Source organism: Coenobita brevimanus, chromosome 19 (assembly GCF_032717465.1).
Source record: "Coenobita brevimanus isolate Jiangsu-jjx chromosome 19, ASM3271746v2, whole genome shotgun sequence".
Classification (NCBI taxonomy): domain Eukaryota; kingdom Metazoa; phylum Arthropoda; class Malacostraca; order Decapoda; family Coenobitidae; genus Coenobita; species Coenobita brevimanus.
The window spans coordinates 18318058-18337998 of NC_136972.1; positions in this window are offsets into that span (position 1 = coordinate 18318058).

The following is a 19941-nucleotide window of genomic DNA, read 5'->3' on the forward strand; positions in this document are numbered from 1 at the left end:
AAAAACAAGACAAAAGGAAGACGTCACATATCCATCTGATGAGCTTGACCCCTGAAAAAAGAAGTGTCAGAAATACAGAGGGTAAGTTTGTATTTCCGGTGAACTTTTTTTTTTTTTTTTTCGTGTATCTATCAGTATCGATCAGTCACCTCTGTATCAGCTCTTACACGAAAACATATCTTCCTGTTTAAGGACATTCTATTCAAGCCTCATTTTCAGACCTACATGAACTTACACAATAATGGTAACTTTTTTATTTACTCAGTGACACTCTCTCTCTCTCTCTCTCTCTCTCTCTCTCTCTCTCTCTCTCTCTCTCTCTCTCTCTCTCTCTCTCTCTCTCTCCTTCTTTCAAATCTAGATATAAAGTGATGTATTCTGCAGTGGACAATGCTATCAGATTTTTTTCACTGAAGGTTGAAAATACAATTATTTTAATGCCTACAGCTCATTATTTTAAATTATTTGTGCTTTATTCTTGTTACCTCCACACTCTTTTATTCATCCTAGGACAGCTAATAGTTTTCTTGTCTTCTTGTTGCTTTCATACGAGGTTATTCAGCTTGTGTGGCATCACAGTCATGAAGAAGGTAACGAAGGCTGTGTTCAACCTCTACCTTTTCAAGTTTATCCTGAGCTGAATACAACTGTCTGGGAATAACAAATGCATTAAAAAAAAAAAAATTGTAGACATATAATATACATTACCTTGTCGTGTCATTCTTACTGCGTCCGACTCTGGTCACAGGCTTAGCAGCCCGTTTCTTGATGTCCAGCAGTTCTACGTACCACACACCTCCACATAGTGTCAACGCCTGCCGATCATACTAAATACAAACCAGGGCTGTCTCATACAAGACCGGCATGTTGGTATTAGCAGAGACGCATTTCCATGTCGGTGGGTCTTATTATAGATCAGTAATGACTGCTTTGGCGAATTTAAAATCCGAAAGCAGTCCCCTCCCTCAGCCCTGAATTGAACTCGCGTTCATTAGATCACCAGGCACCTTCTCTATCGACTCGGCCATCACCTTACCCATAGCCTACCGCCCAACAGTTTTATTATATTGTTTTATTCGATATCTTCTCTTTTTTATAAATTTTAACTTAGGGCATAGCTTGTCTATGTGCTACTCTCTGATGGGTGGTTAGAAAAGTGATTTGCTGTTTGAAATGACACTAGTTCGACACCAGGCTGGGGAAGGGAACAGTCTGATTATTTGAATTTTCGTAAAATGAAGCTTTACTGCTCTTCCACAAGACTCACAGACATGTAAACAAATAATCTCTGCCAATACCAATGCACCAGTAATAAATGTCCTGTCTTGTATTCACTATGGATGATGAGTACTGGTGCCGAAATTCTGACATGTGAAATGCGTGGCATGTAGGAGGACTGTCTGGCCATCGAGAACGGATTGTTGAGCCTCTGCACAGAGTCAGAGACAGTTAAAAAACATTTCTTTATAATATGTACATGGGTTTCCTTAACCTCATCAATCCGAGGTAGTATTTTTTAATTATATTCTTGTTGTAACCAGACAATTCATGTAACTTAGGAGAGGCCTGTCGTACTGAAAGCGTAAATCAAGGCTTTATCTAATCCTCCAGCTCCAAAAGTCTTCCCTGAAGCTGTATACAATCGTCTGTAGATTTTAGGAGTAGAGTAAGACACATGTCAACAGTCTGAAGGGACCTTAGTACATATAAACCTGGTCTTTAAGATGTATAAATCTGCTCTCTAAAATATATAAACCTGCTCACTAAAATAAAATGTATGAACTTGCTTTCTAGAATATAAAAACTTATTATAAAATATAAAAAATTCCGATCCGCGTAATGTACAGCATATAATACTCTTTAAAACGTATAAATCTCCTCCCTAATAAGTATATACCTGATCAATAAAATATATATATTTGATCCCTAAAATATATAAACCTGCTTTAAGTTATGCATAAATCAGCTCCCTAAAGTGTTTCGAACAGTTATATAAAATTTATAAATCTGCGTCGCATAATGTATAGCCTAAGCACTTCTTAATGAGTCAATGCACTCTTCGAAACTTTTGACGCTTGCTCCCTAAGGCACAAACATGACTCACAAAATGGTGTCAGCTCTGAGGCCTTCGATTTCCATTAACGTAGTGCACTTTCCTGCATTTTCTCTGGGCTATGACGGCCTTTTACCCAGAACTTCACTGGTTGGGTATGAGGCTGCTACACCACTTCTGTCACCAGTTCATGTACACTGCTTTCACCCTCGAACACTGCTGTAAGAGATTTAAACTGTGGGGGTAATGGGACACCATCATACATTATCATTTTTGCTAGTTTTCGTTTACAGAGCTAGAATGTATATGTGGCTGATACTCTTTCAATAGTTTGTATTCAGTGCTTTAATAAAAATTGCTGGAGGATGTTGCAACTGATATATGTTCATATTATTTACTTCTCTTGTATGCTAGTTCTGTAAAAACCCCTAAAATTCGTTTCAAAACAAATATTCCTTCAACAATGCATGCACACTCCTTACACTCCCACACACAGCCGCTGAGACACATAAACTATGGGGGTAAGGGGAAAGTAACATTTTCTCATTATTTCCAACACTTCCTGTTTGATGGCTCTGTAAAGAGCCTTGAGATCTGGACTCAAAAGTTATTATTAGCTCATTGTTTAGGTTAATTCACATTAATTTCTCATCTAGGTAGGTCGTAAATCAATTGTTCCCGTGTCTGGGAGAAGGAAGATTGAATATGTTCCCTCATTCTCCTCTTCCTGTTCGATAATTGTATGTCTTGAAATTTCGCTTCTTGTAACAAATCTCAGTGAAAAGGAAACCTATGGTCTCTTTATTCTGACGACTTACAATTGCCGTCCTTCCTTCCTGAGTGCTGAGTTGCAACAAAACATTAGTACTAGAATATGATGCTGGTCACAAATTACTGTGGAAATGATGAAGAGCTGTAGCACAATTTTCATTTCACCAGTGTGCTGCGTGCAATAACCCACAAAAGAACAAGAGCTTGGACCAGGTGAAAGAGCAACAACACTCTGAATCTGGAAACCTGAGTAATCTCCAGGAGTGGGTCAGAGCCCAGAATAAAAAAATTGAGAATGGCCTGAACATGTGTGTGTGTGTGTGTGTGTGTGTGTGTGTGTGTGTGTGTGTGTGTGTCACAACGAGCCTGTAATTACTATTTACTCTTTGTACTCTCTGCTCCAACACTGGAAGTTTATCTCTCTCTCTCTCTCTCTCTCTCTCTCTCTCTCTCTCTATATATATATATATATATATATATATATATATCCTTGTGATGAGCTGATTTCTTCCAGTCTGTCATTTGACTGTCTTCCTACTCTCTCTGGTCTGGCCGGAGAGAGAGCAAAATAAAAGATCCCAAAAAGCCATATATCTAAGAATTCACTACACCTCAGTAACACAACAAGCGAACATCAAGACGGCGCTGTCTGTCCAAACCAGAACACAAGTTTTCTTTCCTGCTGTCGCTATCGATTTAAATTTCCTAAACTTAATGTGCCAGTCAGCCTCTATATCTCCACGCGAAAAGTTTCTGCATCTCGCAGTCAAATATATATATATATATGTCATAAAGACTTTGTAGTTACTTGTAGAGAAGTATATTTTAGACTTGTGGTCGAGCGGCTTTTATATCTTGTAGTAGCTTCCCCACCAGATGTCATGTAGTGACGGGAGAGGTAAAGAATAGTATGGGACTATTTTTATTTGTCTTGGAAATATTAAACAGGTCTCTCACATGGAAAGAGTATAAGTCCCAGGTAGCTACCTCCCTGTCTCGCTATCTCTCTCTCTCTCTGTTCTAAGGCTAATCTCCGTCTCGACCTCTCTCTAGGGTCACTTGTCTCCTTCTAAACTCTCTTTCCTAAAATCTGGTGTAGCAGGGGTGTGTCACGTGTGTTCCTCGTGGATCTTTGTTCACGAGAGGACTGCTGACAGCTAACTGCATCATCTCCTTACTGGCCGCTGTCGTCAGCTTTCCTCAGTGTTAAGAGTGTGTAAGCATGTTTAGCACTGCTCGATTCTTGCAGACACAACACCTTCTCATCATCTGACTTCCTGCTTCTATCTGTCTCTCTATCTATCTATTTATCTATCTATCTATATAATATGTAGTCTTTACTACACTGCTCGGTCGCGCGAAAATGGCGTACCATCGACATTTAATAGTTATAACATATTAATACATATTATATATACATTATAATGAACTTATAAGCTAATTAAGTGAAATACATAATATTGTAAAGTAACATAATTGTATGAATATTGTACACATATATTATTCATAGTAAATAGTGATTATTCAGTAATATTACACATATAATTGTGCAATGGTAATACTGCTAGGTTATATATTACATATTTGAGTTATCACTTTAGTAATGTCTAATATTTCACCTAACTTGTATGATGATACTGGTAATACAGAATTGTGCTATAATTGTATGACTTATATTGTGTTAATGCATAATTGTGTTGGCCTTATAATTGTAGTTACATTTTGTTAATGCAACTATTACATAAGTGTCTTGGCCTTATAATTGTAGTTAAAGTTACATAAAAGTTACATCTTGTTGATGCAACTGTTTTGTCGTTACATAATTGTTACATATAGTTTGTAGGTACATAATTGTAGATAAAGTTACATAAACGTTACATTTTGTTAATGCAACTGTTACATAATTGGCAAAGTGTAACATAATGCAATCGTTTGTCGTTACATAATTGTTACATATCGTTTGTAGGTACATAATTGTAGTTAGTGTAACATAATGCAATCGTTTGTCGTTACATAATTGTTACATATCGTTTGTAGGTACATAAATGTAGTTAAAGTTACATAAAAGTTACATCTTGTTAATGCAACTGTCACATAAATTGGTACATATTGTTTGTAGTTACATAATTATAATATGGAGTAACATAATTGTAATAACTGCAGTCCTAACATATGCTGCGGTCGATGATAGTGATGATGTGTCATGCCACTTGTTTGTGGAGACACAATTTGCTTTTTTGTTTGTAGTTTATGTGGTATTTTGGCATATGTAGTAACACTTACACTTATTTTCATTTGTTTGTTATGTGATCTTACTCTATTTCTCTTTTTTCCTTCTCACTCTTCTTTCTTTCTTTCCTTTCCTTTTCTTTTTTTTTTTTGTATGTATTGATTTTCCATAGTTTGTTTCTCTTTGCTTGTGTACGCTTTTTCCATTTTGTTCATGGTTACATAATTGCTGACTAATTTTCTTGGGATACTTTATTAAAGTTTAGTTTATATTGCACAGATACTACTGAAAATGATATTATATAGTCCCATAAAAAAATATATATATATATATATATATATATATTGTTTTATATATATATATATATATATATATATATATTTATATCTATATATATATATATATATATATTGTTACATAGCCTATGATTTCATCATCCTTTGTGTAATTTTAACGCACAGTTGCTGCATGTTTGCTAACGAGCGTGTTCTGCCTCAGTCCCCCCCTTCTACCGTTATAGTAGAGTAAGTCGTTCTCTCTGTTATACTTTGCGGGATTTTCAGCTCTTTGTCCCCATGGCTTCATTTGCGCGTCCTTCTTACAAGTTGTATCAGGCTCTGCTGGCCCCTATATAATGAGCTCAATCTCTGCATCATTGCCACTTAGATCTACTCCTCATTTCGTTCACATCTCTGTCCTTCCCTGTACAGTTATTATTATTGTGAATTTCTCAGGAAGTCTCCAACCATCTAGCAGCTGTGTGACTTGAGTATAAGTGTTATTGTATTTTTTCTTGTACTGTATAGCATAAGTTTAATTTGTAGGCCTAGTGAAGTTTTTGTAATTCGTGTGGGGTTCTTTATGTCAGTCATTTTTGATAATAGTTTGTATCTGTAATTATTTATCTGGCATTCACTGAGTATTATCTGGTATCTCATTTTATCAGGGCTGACTTAGATAAATTTACTCTTGCTAATTTCGTGTTAATAGAGGCTATTGCAGTTAACCATATATTTAACCTGTTTATTTGCCATTACATTATCCTTATGAGTTCTGAATGTTTTGTTGTTAGTTTAAGCATTAAACTTTAACTTGTAATTTTACCTAACTCTTTTGTTTTGAACCTGGAACTTTACGGGACAGTAGTGATTTTTAGTATTCTCACTTTAAGTGTACATTATCTTTCTCTGTTCCGTAACAATATATATATATTGTCTCTGTATTATGAGGTATGTTTAGTAATATGAAACAAATAATAATCAGAACAGCTTCAGTAATTGCAAGGAATGTTAACTGGTTCGTTTTTCTTAACAAGACGGAAATTTTGTGTACCAAAGGGGAATTACTAAGACGCGTGTGGCATGTCCGAGTAATGTTTATGAATGTGGAATATATGACCATGTGGCAATATGATGCGTGATAGTGTTTATGACCATCAACACGTAATTGTGTTTATGAGGACAACAGTGTGATGGTGTTTAAACAACATATGATGCTGATGTCCATGTGGAGAGGTTACGACCGTGTGATCCTGTGTATAGCCTAAAATACTTGATGATCTCACCGACAATGAAGGTGTGGTGACGTCTGTGACCATGTGACGGTGAAGGCCCGCAGCCAGACTTTTCGAAGGGGGGTGGTAGTTTCCTGCTGAATCTGGACTTGCATAATAGCGGGCTGGTCAAAGGTCTGCTGCATGCTTGCTATGGGGATCTGGGTGTATGCATAAGCGACATTGAGGAGCAGCACAAAACTTCTGAACAATGGAAAGTGTGTGTGTGTGTGTGTGTGTGTGTGTGTGTGTGTGTGTGTGTGTGTGTGTGTGTGTGTGTGTGTGTGTGTGTGTGTGTGTGTGTGTGTGTGTGTTCTTACCTAATTGTTCTTACCTAATTGTATCTTTACAGGAATGAGTCAAGCTTGTACTGTCCCGTGTCTTAAACCATATTTATCGTACATATCCTTAAATTTGTGAATTGTTTTGGCACACACTATTTTATTCGGTAGTTCATTCCACTGATCAATTGCTCTATTTGGGAAACTAAATTTCCTTATGTCTTTATCACCTCTCTTTTTATGCAGTTTTTTGCAGTGTCCTCTTGCTGATGCATCCCCATAAGTTAAGTAATCATTTATGTCTATTTTCTCCTTCCCTGATATGCATTTATATAGCATAATCATGTCACCTCTTTTCCTTCTCTCCTGTAGTATTGGTAGATTCAGCTTTTTTAGTCTTCGTAGCTTAGATCCCTTAAGCTTGGTACCCATCTTGTAGCGGCCCTCTGAACTTTTTCAATCTTGTCTATGTGTTTTTTGAGATAAGGACTCCAGACTACTGATGCATACTCCAGGGTTGGTCTGATGAATAAAGTTATTATCTTTATTAGCATGTCTTCATTTATGTATGTGAAAGCTATTCTCATATTTGCAAGCAGTGTATACATGTTCCGTACCTTCTCACTGATGTGGTCAGCCGGATATAGTCTGTTATTGATAATCACACCTAGGTCTTTCTCTCTTTGTGATGTGTGTAGGGTTTTATTTCCTCTCTTATAATCCCAGTCAGGTCTTTTTCCACTTTTACCAAACTTGATTACATGACACTTGTCCACACTGAATATCATTTGCCATGTATTACTCCATTCATGAAGTTTATTTAATTCTTCTTGTAGCTCTTTACAAGAGTCTGTGTTAGTAATTCTCCTTTGTATTTTTGCATCATTTGCAAACGTATTTAGATAGCTTTCATTTCCAGTGTTACTGTCTATATACACTAAAACATGATTGGTGTTAGCACTGAGCCCTGTGGAACTCCGCTAGTCACTTCTCTCCATGATGAGTAATTTCCCCTTTGTGCTGTTCTCATTTCTCTTTTTATGAGAAAATCTTGCATCCAACAATACAGTTTCCCTCGAATACCTCCTTGATGGTACAGTTTCCATAAAAGTCTTTGGTGTGGTACTGTGTCAAATGCTTTCTTGAAATCTAAATAGATACTGTCCACCCAACCTTCTCTTTCCTGTAATGTGTCTGTTACTCTGTCATAGTAGCTCAACGGATTAGTAACACATGATTTTCTTTTTCTGAAACCAAACTGTCTTTCTGTTATCATATTGTGGTCTTCTAGATGATTTACCCAAGCTTTTCTTATAAGCTTTTTTAATACCTTGCTTACAACACTGGTTAGTGATACTGGTCGGTAGTTGAGTAGATTTTGTCTATTCCCTTTCGTGAACAAGGGAACAATGTTTGCTTTCTTCCAAATATCAGGTAGTTTACCTTGTCTCAAGGATTTCTTGAAAATTAAAGATAATGGTTTCCTTAACTCCTTTGCACATTCATGTAGCACCCAACATAAAATTTCATCAGGACCATTTGCTTTTCCTTTGTCTGATTTACTTAACTCCTCCTGTATTATTTTTTCTGATATTTGTATATCTGGTAATATGTGTGGGCATGCCTGTTCCACATAATCCCTCTCAAAATTTTTTTCTTCCGTAAAAACTGATTGGAAATTCTTATTTAGTGCTTCACAAATATCCTCCTCTTATGTATAGGTGATTCCCCCATCCGTAATGGATTGTATTTTATCTTTTACTTTGGTTTTGCTTCAGATGTAGCTGTATAATAACTTCGGTTGATCACTACTTTTATTTATGATGTCCTCCTCGAATTGTTTTTGGGCTTCCCTCCTTATTCTTGTATAATAGTTTCTTGCCTGTTCATAGTTGTTAATATGCCCTTTCACTATTGTTCTTCTGTATCTCTTCCACAACAAATCTCTTTTTTCTTTTGATTTTTTACTTTATGTATTGAACCATTTCTTTATTTTCTTTTCTGCTTCTTTGTGCTGTGGGATATACTTCTGGACTCCTACTTCATAAAGCTCATAGAATTTTTTATATATGGCATTTAAATCTTGTCCTCTAAGCTCCTTTTCCCAATCAATTTCTAAAACGTACTTCTTTAGGTTATGATAGTTTCCCTTTTTATAGAGTAGGCTCTTTTTGTAACTTTCATTGCTGTTAACTATGTCAAATGCAATCCTCAAGTTGCAATTTAGTACTGCATGGTCGCTTTTGCCAAGTGGAGGGTGACATATTGAATTGTCAATATCGTTTTCTTGCCTATTAAATGTAAGATCTAGCATTGAGTATACATCGAGTCCTCTTTTTCTGGTGCTTTCCCTTACATGATGCTTTAGGAAAAACTCCTGCACGAGATCCAAGAGTTTTTGGTCCCAACAGCTTTCTTGGCTTATTATATCTAGAGTATTCCAATTTATATTTGTATTAAAATCTCCAGTTAATATAATTCTTTCCGATTTCTCTTCCATTCTACGTAGTAATGCTCTAAAACTCTGAATTGTACTCTCTGCCAGGTCCTCATATTTGCCTCTTTCCCATGTGTTTGATCTAGGTGGCATGTACAAATTGGCTACAATTACTTTTCCTTCAGATGTATTTATCTCTACTGCAATCAGTTCTACTTGTGAGGGTATATCTAGTTCTATTCTTTGACTTTTAGATTTTTCTTAGTTAATATTATAATTCCTCCTCCTTTTTTTAAGTTCCTATCTCTTCTCCATATATTATATTCCTCTAAGTTTAGGATGTCATTTGATATCCTTGGTGTTAATTTTGTTTCAGTTAGGCATATTATATGTAGTTCATTTTCTCTGATATAATCGTTCATCTATTATAATTTAGATACCATTCCATCCACATTTGAGTACATCAACTTAATCATCTTGTTTATATACTTATCATGACTTGGTTCTACTACCTCCCTCCTTTTTATTCCCTCCTTGTTTATGTACCACTTTCATACCTGCAAGCCAATTACTTTGTAAACAAATGTACCCTATTCTTCTCCTCCTCTGATCTTCCCTCATTTCTAGTTTTTGCTTCCTCCCTCTTCTTTTTCAGTAATTCCAGTTCCTCTTGTGTTAGGAATCTTTATATCCATACATTTTTTAACTCTTTTTCCATAAGACTCTTCGCATTTTTTAGTGTCTCCTCCACAGTGTTTACACTCTGGAAGGTTACCTTTAGGGGTCTTGACTCGTTTCTCTCGTGTTTCCCTAACCTTTTGTGTTCCTCTATGTCTTTACTACAGATTTCCTCTGATACTTCTTTCGATAGGCTCATTACATTTGCCATCTCCTTTTTGTCTCCTGAGATCTTGTTTCTTACTTCTTCCTCTTCTATACCAGTGATTACTATAGATTTGTTGATGTCTGCTGAATCTCTGACTAATTTAGGATTGTTTTAGATTATTCTTTTCACTTCCTTTTTAATGCTTTTTTCTTCCACCCTTGTTTCTAGGTCTTTCTTTACTTTCACCATTTCAGCATATGTGGTTTCCACATCATTTTTGTAGCTTTGCACAGCTTCATTCACCTGTGTTATCTTCTCCTTAATATCACTGCTCTGATCTGTCAGACTGTTTACTTGCCTAATTGTCTCTGTATCATTTTTGAACTCTTCCATAATACTCTCGTGGTTGACTACTGTACTTGCCATTTCGCTAATTTTTCTCCTAAGTGAACCACTTCTACTGTCAGCTCATCTATGGTTGTGTCTTTTTTGTTGACTTCCTTTCCTAATTTTTCTATTTCTTCCTTTTGTAAGTTCATCTGTTTCTTAATTTCATCAATCTTATTCTGAAAAGCTATCTCTAGTCTGTGTACGCGGTCCACCAGTTTATTGTTATTCTCCATTTCAACCAGTTCTTGGTAAAAATCATCATCCTGCTTTCTACCTTTATCCCTTTTCTTTTCCAAATTTCCTTTACTAAAGTATGTGGTCATTATGCAGTACTAAAAGCACATATACTACTTACATTCCCTGGTGAGGTAGTAGACTAAACAAACGATCAGCTGATTTAGCGCATTCTTGCGCTATTTTGTTTTCTTTACTGTTTGAACAAGTCTTACTTAAAACTTCTTCTTTTTTATATTAGAACACCATTTAGTCGAACCTGGTACAGAGCTTGACTCATATAAAGATACTGATTTAGGTAATGCCACTGGCCAAGTTGGCCAGGTATGGAGTGGTGGCGACGTGCGTCTGCATCCCTCGGTGCCTCGTGTGTGTGTGTGTGTGTGTGTTTGGACTCTTTAAAAGAAAAAAAGCACCGTGAGAAAGTAAATCTTTAGTTGGGGGAAAGGGGTCATCCGACCCTTTCCGCCACTCCACCCTGGCTACAGGTCTCCTGTGTTTATGACCATACAGACTAGTGGTGTTTATGGCCAAATATCTTAATACATAATAGCTAGCAATATACATGTATAGTCTAGAGGTTAGGACAATGTCAAACTTAGTGGCCAAAGGAAATGACCTTAGCACCTCTCCAGAATGTCTCACACAACCCACAAAACAGTGCCTCGTGACCACACACACACACACACACACACACACACACACACACACACACACACACACACACACACACACTTCTAGAACTTTCGACGGTGGTATAGCCCACGTGATGGAAGACCTTATATATGGAAAGAAAAAGGAGGAGAAGTCAGAAGGAATTAGGAGACTGGAGAGGAGAGAGCAAGAAGGGGTCTTCGTCCTTTTGCCTTCCTGGAAACGAGTGATGAACCAGGCATCAATTACATCTTGCTGAGCAAGTTCGCGAATGACGTCGTCCTCTTCCATAACCATGAGGTCCTTGTAGGTGATAACACCATTGCAGGAATTCGTGGAATAAGGGATCCTCGGCTCAACATCATACCAATGAAATATGATCAGTTTCATCAAATCCTTTACCTGGGACGCATTTACTGTCTTTACAAGATCTCCATTAGCATTTTTTTTTTTTCAACTGTTCTACTTCTCCTACACATCCATCAATCACCTTCTTGATAATGAAAGGATTGAGACTGGATAGGGGAGTAGAACCAACCACGTGAAAAAAAACGCGTTTTTTTACATTAACCCGCCCCGTACCGACTAATCTATCACAAAACGCACCCCCCAAAACCCGACAAATTTTCTACTTTTTTTTTTCCCTCAAACCTCTGCTTTTTATGAGAAACATCGAAAATTCTTAGAGAAATAGCTCACCTGAGGTTTTAAATGCCGTTACAGCTAACAGTACCCTCACCTGGCTCTGTTTTCAACGGGATCTGGCTCCAGAGAAAACGTATTATATGGGAGGTGTAACTATTCCAAACCACTCATAATTGGTATTTATTTTTTTTATTTGGTACGAATTTATATGTAGTACAAGAGTATATTGGTTTTCACACAGTAATATAGGCGATATAAGCGTTGTTTCACTCACCGTACACATCAACATACTACACCTTTTTTGGCGACGTTCCCTGATCATCATTTCTGACTTTCTTCCTCTAACGCCATGTAAACTTTGTCCTCCACATTATCATCGGTTGAGGAATCACTCTGGCCTTGAATTTCGTACCGTGAAGCGACATGTCTTTACTGGCCAGGTCACTGGTAACTGAGTTGCCGAGACAAGGGCGTGCAGGGGGGGGGGGAAGGGAGGACAGTTTTTCATAAACAAATAATTGAGTTCAAAACTTTCAGTTCAGCATTTTCAGTTCAGCAGGACACAGAAGTTTATTTTTGAAAGAAGATACAAGAGATAGACCAAAAGTATGTGCTTTTGCATTGCAGGAGTATAAACTCATGCTTTGGTCCTCTTCACTGCCTATTGTATGAGAAAAAGGTAAAATCTCATATCTTCCTACAGCTTGAAATAATTTTCCATGAATTAGGAATAAAGTCGCAAATTATTATAAGCGAGGGGAAGACAAGGAATAAAAGGCAGAATGATCTTACTGCTACCGCTGCGGTAGGGTATCATTACTAAGAAAAACTTCATTGTTGCGGCATGCTTACTGTTGCTGTATCATCACCACAGCATTTGAAAGTAAGGTAGTGTATTGCAGTCACATGAGTTTTAACTTAACTGGTAGTCGAAACTAGAGCATCTGTATTTGAAATCCTGGGAAGCAAATACACCAGGAAGTGGGGTTATGCTGCACGCTGCGCGTGGAGTAATACATTACACATTCATTCAAATCGAGAGAAGTACAGTATCTGAGTGTTAACGTCTATCACTACCTCATGTTTTATATATATATATATATATATATATATATATATATATATATATGTTGTTATCCTGGGTGATTTTAGTCCGGCCTCTCGTCCTAAAAATGCCCGCGACTGAGCGGGGTCCTCTTTCCAGACCGGAAGTAAAGCACCCACAAAGGAACAGGGCTTAAAAACTCAGCAGTATACCTTAGCACATCTATTGTCTTAGTTCTAACTCCTTACAAAAGAGAACAAAAAGACACTGGATAAAGAATGGACAGGGTGACAGAGTTACTATTACAGGTATAAAGTACAGTAAAGTAGTCGAGGGCAAATACAATTATTTCAACACTCATGGATGTTACAAGTCACTAGGGCACAGTACAGTTATTGGAGTTAAGGCACAATTATCATTTAATGTACTCGACAGGATATACTATACGTGGAGGGAGTGAAGGGTCAGATTGGTTGATATTACTTTACACATTACAGGACACGGACACACAGGAATGTCACTTAGCCATGGCGACACTATTTTACTGGTTCTGTCTCTACTGGCTGGTCTCAGTTTATCTCGGGGCACCACTGGTATAGACACAGTACTCTAGTATATCACAGTCACCTTGTTATTTGTGTTCACTGACCCTTGTTTTCTGCCCTGGTGTTTATATTCACTGATATATTATATTGTCACTGTTTTACTGTCACTTTCCCTTCATGCTTATATTCACTGATTGTCACCTTATATTATATTGTCACTGCTCTACTGTCACTTTCACTTCTGTCCATTCACTTAGTCTCTGACACGATTTGAGGGGTATTGGCCGTCGGCACTAAACCACTTGTCCCTGGGGTTAGTGGAGGTGGCGCCCGGGCATGGGAGAGGGTCCCTCCGGAGAGCTCTCCTACAGGAGACAATATACAGCTCTTGGGGGCGTCACTGCCCGGGCCTGCTTCGCGGCTGGAGTGAAGGGAGGCCCTTGTGTCTGGGGGCCTCGACCTGGTAGGTGGCCCTCGGGACTGGGGCCAAGCAACTTCAGGAGGCGGGCCTGCCGCCTTTTACTCCAGATGGAGAGCCGACGGGGAGTGAGGCCTGAGTGGTCCCGCTTTGGGGCCTGCTGGCTGGCCCTGGGAGGCCGGATGCTGTGGTCGCCTACAGAGTGGGGCGCTGTCAGAAGTAGACTGTGGCACCTCTTCTCTCGGGCATCTGTCAGGGGCCGGCGTTGTCCAGGGGTCGGCTGCAGGGCAGGGACAGGACCTCGCTACCACTCCTGGAACGGCAGCACCTCCGGGTAACCACACCTGGAGGGAGAGAGTAAAGGGCATCCCACGCAGTCGAGAGGTAGTGAGCCGGCCACGCATGGGACCTTCTCCTCTGGGAGAACCCTAGAGACTGCAGATGAAGGGTCCATGGTGGCCGCTCCTTCCCCCACACGTACGGTGGCCCACAGTCTCTAAGGGTAGCAGCAAAGGACGTACGGTGGCCATTCCTTCCCCCACATGTACGGTGGCCGTTGTGGCGGTGCTGCTCCCGAAGGAGGAAGAGGCAGATGAGGGACGTACAGTGGCCATTCCCTCCCCAACACGTACGGTGGCCATTGTCATGGTTCTGCCTGCCCAACAGGAAGTAGCTGAGGGGCATACGGTGGCTGCTCCCTCCTCGGTACATACAGTGGCCGTTACCGTGGTGTTACTCCCGTAGGAGGAGGAGGAGGTGGATGAGGGACATACGGTGGCCGTTCCCTCCCCGACATGTACGGTGGCCGTTGTCGCGGTTCCACTCCTCCTGCCTTTGCCTGTCGGTGTGTGCTCAATGACTAGCACACCGAGGCTGTCTCCAGATGTGGCTGTAGCTGAGGGGTGTACGGTGGCCGCTCCCTCCCCCACACGTATGATGACTGTTGTGGCAGTGCTACAGGGGGAAGCAACTGAGGGACGTAAGGTGTTCGCTCCCTCCCTGGTACGTATGGTGGCTGTTACCATGGTGTTGCTTGGGACTGTATCTGGAGCAGTCTCACCCCGAACCTGACGAGGGCTGCCTGTCCGTGAGGTCATCTCTCATTCCTGCGTTGTCGCCATTGGGTAAGTTGAGGGGAAGAGGGACTTAAGGTAGGGGCGCCCCGGCATCCTTCTTGCTCTGGGCAGTGACCTGGCCTGCTGTGGTGTCCTCCTTGGGTGGGGGTAAGGCTGTGGCTCCTCGGTGGGGTGGGGGGTTACGGGGTGGGGGGCCCAGTAGCGGAGGCACGTATTTTACCACCACCTGTGGTGAAAAAGTCATGGCCCCGTGACTGGAGGTGGTAGGTGCTGGTGGTGGATGTCTGGTGGGTAGGTGTGATGTGTTGGAGGAGGGTGGTCCAGTGGTGTGTTGCTTGGTTTGGTTCTTGGTGTGGGTTGAGGGTGAAGTGGTGTTGATGGTAGTGTGGTGTGGCGGAGGTTGCGGAGGAGCTGGTGGGTTCCTTGTACTCTGAGGGCAGGGCGGTGTGGGGGGCGCCAGACTATCCTGTGGATCCTCCTCTCTGGTGGTGGTGCTTGGTGTAGGGGCGAAGGCTGTGTGCTGGCGAGGGGTGAGGTCCTGGGCTTTTTATGGGGGAGTACTGGGTGGGCGGGACATCTCTCCCGAGGGAATTGGGTATGGGAAGTTTTCCACTGTGCGTGATGTAGGGGGAGCGTGATGGGGGTGGTGTTGGGGGTATGGGTGGTGTGTGTGGATGATGGTCAGGAAGTAGGAGAGGTGAGTGTAGGAGTGTAGCTAGAGGGTGGGCGTGAAAGTCGTCCGGATCTTGTGGTAGGGGTATTGAGGGTTGGTGTTGATGGTGAACCTGTGGAGGCACGTGGTGGTGTGGGCGTCTTGTTGTGGCTGTGGGCGGTTGTTGTTGATGGTATGGGGTGGCGTGTGTAGTGGGCATGATCGGTGGGTAGAGGATGGACAGGGGTGGACGGATGAGTGGCGTCGGTGGCAGGTGGAGTTGGTGCACGTGGGGAGTTAGCGGGTGAGGTGGTGTGTGGGGCAGTGCATGGGGGGGGGTGCGTGTGGAGTGTGGGGGGAGTTGTGGCGGTACGGTGGTATTGGTTGTTTCCGTGATGGTGAAGGTGGGAGTTGGTACTGAGTCATGTGGTGTGGTGTTGGTGATGGGCGTAGCAGGTGGCGACTGAGAGTGGGGGGTTGGAGAAGGTAAGGTGGGAGTAGGAGAGGCAGGCGGAGGTGAGGTTGGTGAGGGAACAGGGCCAGAGGAAGGCAGTGGTGGGTCAGATGAGGGTGTAGTGGGGGGAGGTGTGATGGAAGATGAGGTGGAAGGAGGGAGTGAGATGGAGAAGGTGTATGAATCAGTGGGGTGATTCTCGGAAGGCACTGAGGTGGGTGGTGCACGGCAGGAGGTGCATGGCACACGGTTGAGTGGAGGGTTTATTGTTGGTGGGTTGGAAGAGGCGCACGTGTCTGTTGCGGTAGGTGTGTGTCTGTCCCTGGTGTTCAATGATGACTTGGTAGGGGTTAGGGACTTTGCTGATGGTGAAGGGGCTGTCAAATCAGGGAGAAGTTTTGCAGGGGGTTGGTAGGCGTGCCACAACGACAGAGTCTCCCAGTTTGTAGGGGTTGGAGGGGCTTGTGTCAGGCTGTAGGTCTTGTTGCGACTGAAGGTGGTGCAGACGCCTTTTGAGGTGATGTAGGGGGTTGGTAGTGGAGGGTAAGAGAAGAGGTTGGAGGTGATGGCAGAGAAGCAGGAGGAGCGGGGCTTCCCCGAAGACTCATTCGTGGGGGGTTATTCTATCATCTCTGGGGGATGTGTTAAGGCCCCAATGCACAATTTTGATATGGGCTGGCCAGTCGTCGTTGCCTGTTTGGACAATTCATGTTCGTACCTGGTTAAGGAGGGACCTGTGGCTTCTTTTGCAGACACTATTTCCCTGTGGCCAGTATGGAGAGGAATGTGAAATATGATAACCGAATAGTGTCACGAGTTCCTCCCAGACCTTGCCCATGAACTCCAGGGCATTATCAGAATGTAGGGCCTGGGGAATACCAATGTAGAGGAAGATGTGGCGGACTAACGCATCTGCAACTGTCACGGCGTTATGGTCTTTAGTGGGGCAGGCGATGATGAACTTGGAATATACATCGACAAAGGTGATGATGTACTTATAACCTGCTCTAGGTGTGAGGGGTCCAACCACATCAACTGAAAGTAGCTGCCAGGGTTTTTGGGCAGAGATTTTCCCAGGTGGTCCAGGTGTGCATGTGATGTCTTTGCCCAAGGAACAGGCTCGGCACGTTTGTATGATGTTTTTGGCTATGGTGGAGGGGTTCGGTGTCCAGTATATGTCGTTGAAGACTTGTAATAGCTTATTGGTGCCAAAGTGGATGACACTGTCAGCATGAAGGTGGAGCATGGCGTCGTGTGCAGTGCTGGGATCGAGGACGAAGTGGCTGTCTGGGTTGAATAGATAGTCGCCGTGTTGGTGCAGTTTGGCGAATGTGCGTGGCGGGATCCAGGTGGGGCACTGTTTATCATGCGACATTTGTAGGACGTCGGGTTTGGTGTGGATTGCGTTGATGGGGAATCGGGAAAGGGCATCGGCGTTAGTGTGTAATTTGCTGGGTTGGTAGGAGATTTCGAAATCGAATTCTTCCAGTGCCTCCCGCCACCGAATCAATTGGGCGTTGGTGGTGTTGGATTGTCGTAGCCACTGTAGTGATTGATGGTCTGTAATGATGACTACGTGGGTGCCAGAAATGTAAGAGCAGAAGTATTCCAACGCCCAGATAATTCCGAGGCACTCGCGTTTGGTAGCAGCGTAATTTCTTTCCACTTGATTTAGGGTGTGGCTGGCACAGGTGATAATATGTTCACGCCCGTCTTGCACCTGAGCAAGTACAGCCCATATGGCAATGAGAGAGGCGTCAGTGTAAAGACGAAAGGGGAGGTTGTAGTCTGGGAAAGCTACGATGGAGGCTGAGATGAGTTTGGTTTTGAAGGTGTTGAATGCCACTATTCTGGTGTCTGTCCATATGAAAGATTCGCCTTTCTTCGTTAGGTCGTGTAAGGGTTTGTCGATGTCGGCAAAGCCATTGACGAAACGCCGGTAGTATGAGGTCAGTCCGAGGAAGGCGCGGGTTTCGTGGACGTCTTTAGGTAGGGGGAGGTCGGCGATGGCGCGCAGTTTGTCGGGATCGGGGGAGATGCCCTCGGCTCCAATCACGTGTCCTAGGAAGGAGACGGATCTTTCTGCTAGGACGCATTTAGAGGGTTTTAGTTTATGTCCGGCCTGGTGTATTTGCATGAAGACCTGTTTGAGGCAGTGGAGGTGGTCAGCCCAGCTACGGCTGAATACTATCACATCATCCAGATACACCAGGCAGATCTCCAAGGTCAGACCACTTATGACTGACTCCGAAGGGGAAGACATTAAATTCATAATGCTTGCCAATGGAGGTGAAGGCAGTTTTTTGCTTGTCCTCTGGGTGGACAGGGACTTGCCAGTACCCCGATTGCAGGTTGAGGGTGGAAAACCATGATGAGCCATGTAGTGAGTCGAGGGAATCGTCAATTCTAGGTAGTGGCATGGCGTCCTTGGTGGTCACATCATTTAATTTGCGGTAATCCACACAGAACCGCATGGTGCCATCCTTTTTCCGACCAGAATGACAGGGGAGGACCAGGGACTGGTGGAGTTGGAATAACGCCACCATTGAGCATGTCCTGGACCTGCCGATCTTCCTCCGCCCGTTGTTTGGGGTTCTTTCGTCGTGAAGGTTGGCAGATGGGTGGTCCCGTGGTGTGGATTTCGTGATTGAGGTAGGTGGTGTGCCCAATGTCTGCTGGGCAGGATAAAAAGAGGTCTTGGAAGTCTAGGAGGAGTTGTCGGAGGCTGTTAGTTTGGGAGGTGGAGAGGTGAGAAGGTAGAGTAGGCAGAGTGGGGTGGGAAGATGGTGGAGTTTCACAAGGCTCAGCCTCCTCCATGTCACTGATTATTAGGCTGCGTGGGAGGGTAAGAGGTGTGGCAGCGAGATTAGCGATTTGCACTGCATGGACATGGGGAGGAAGGAACGTGGGGGAAACTAAACACGAGGAAAGTGGTCCGGGTGGTAGGGTGGGGGAAAAGAGGACGGAGGTACCGGAGGGTCTGTTAAGTTGTAACCAAGCCTCATGGTGGGGTGGAATAGTGATAGCGGAAGCAATGGTGGCAGGAAAAGTTGAGAGGGTAGGTAGTAAAGGTGAGGGAGGGCGTGAAGGAACTGGGTGAGGAGGTGAGGTGTTGGGTGATGGGAGAGGTGTGATGCATGTGCAGAGAGGTTGAAGGTGGTGAGTGGTGGGTGGCGTATGAGGTGAGGTTGTGTACGTGCTGCGTGGGTGGCTAGGGGGTTTGGGGGGGGGGCTGGACTGAAGTGAAGGCAGCGCTTGTAGCAGTCGATGTTTGCGTGCAGCTTTTGTAGGAGGTCCAGCCCCAGGTAGCCATCATATGTATGGCAGGATGAATCGAAGACAGTGAAGGAATGTCTTGTGGTGACTTGCTGATGGGTTTCAGTCCGCAGGTCCCGGGTTTCTCCACGGATAGGCAGGGGGCCATCCCCCGTGTCTACGAGGTTGGTTGAGGTGGGGAGAAGGGGGCCAAAGGCAGAGCTGTGGTGGGAGTAGAAATGTGAGTAGAGGCATGATCTGGCTGCTCCCGTGTCCACCAATAGCCTTGCCTGGACCCCATTCAGCCGTATTTTATCGCAAACTGGGGGTCTGTACTTATGTGAAGTGGCCCCCGCCACCGTGGGGAGGTGGGGGGGGCGGACCTAAAAAAATCCATCTACTGTACGGCGCTTTCCTCGTCGG